Here is a 1186-nt window from a genome sequence, read left to right as displayed (position 1 = left end):
AAAAAACAAATGTAGAGCAATATCAGCAAACGCGGAACATTATAAACAGAGTCATTATCGATGAGTAAAAGGGCAGTAATGACCCTATAATTTTAGTCTATAGAAGTTGCTTAGCAGGTTGAGTAGAAGTTAGCAGGTGTATGCAGAGAGCTCCAGATTAGAATTCAGGAGTCCTGGATTCCCTTCCTGGCTTTGCCCTCAACCACCCCATGATTTGAGCAGGAAATTTAATGTGTTTGGGTCTTTTATTTTTTCCCTCTATCTATAAAATGAAGGGGTTAGATTGACTAAGTGCTAAAATCCCTCCCAGGTTTATGTACCTATGTTTCTGTAATTCGGGTTCTTTACATTTTAAGTGTGCTTTACCTCTGCATACAAATCCATGAACTACTCCTAAAGACATAGACACAGTACAGGAAATATTAAAACTCTATGACATGGGATGTGTTGGTCACTGGCTTGTGTTTTATGGCCCCCCTGGTAGATCGTGTGCTGTTTTGCCAGATATAATAAACAGAGTTTGTTAGTTTTGAATATCATTTCAGTTACTCATTCTGAAGTGAAAAAGCAATGGATTTTTAAGGCGAATCACAGAGGTAAATCATCACTAATACATTATAGTGTGACTTTCTGAATGGCTTCTTTGAATAGTTGTTACTGGTTCAGTTTTTTTTTTTCTTTAATTGTTCCAAATGGCAAGAATGTAGGCATTTGACCACAAACAACAAGGAACTTTTGAAGTTCCAATTATCCATTTTACTTAATATGTGAATGAACACGAATTTGAATTCTAGACTCAGAAAGGTGTGAAGACTTTATTCAATTACAAAAGTTTTTCTCATCCTGGAAACAAACATTTTCTTTTTTTTTTTTTTATCCTGTACTTTTAACATATCGCCTAAAGGAAATGAAACACTGAACTACTTTCTTCATTTCCTCTCTGAAATGTTTGCTCTAATACTCCCCTAGCAGGTTTTCACATGGGTAAATAAACTGGAAGGGCAAATAACTCCACACACAACCAAGATTTACCCAGTGGCTCACGCCCATGGTATGGTGGGCAGGACTGATTTTTCAGGAGTTCTAATTAAATGGTTAGAGGTCATAGTACAGTTCTCTGGTGAGAGAATGATTGTGAGGGCATTTAATTGCTATAGTTATTTATCTCCTTGCATTTTTTTTTTTT

The 1186-nt window shown here is 36.0% G+C and overlaps 1 protein-coding gene across 1 annotated transcript in view; it reads left to right on the top strand.

The window, feature by feature from the left end:
- Window positions 1-1186, top strand: part of RAB27B (RAB27B, member RAS oncogene family) — a 125506-nt gene that overhangs the window by 37574 nt on the left and 86746 nt on the right. The window lies entirely within an intron of this gene.

This window comes from Pteropus medius, unplaced genomic scaffold (assembly GCF_902729225.1).
Source record: "Pteropus medius unplaced genomic scaffold, Ma_sr-lr_union100, whole genome shotgun sequence".
In the NCBI taxonomy this organism is placed as follows: domain Eukaryota; kingdom Metazoa; phylum Chordata; class Mammalia; order Chiroptera; family Pteropodidae; genus Pteropus; species Pteropus medius.
The sequence above is the reverse complement of the archived record's forward strand: the minus strand, read 5'-3'. Positions and strand labels throughout refer to the sequence as shown.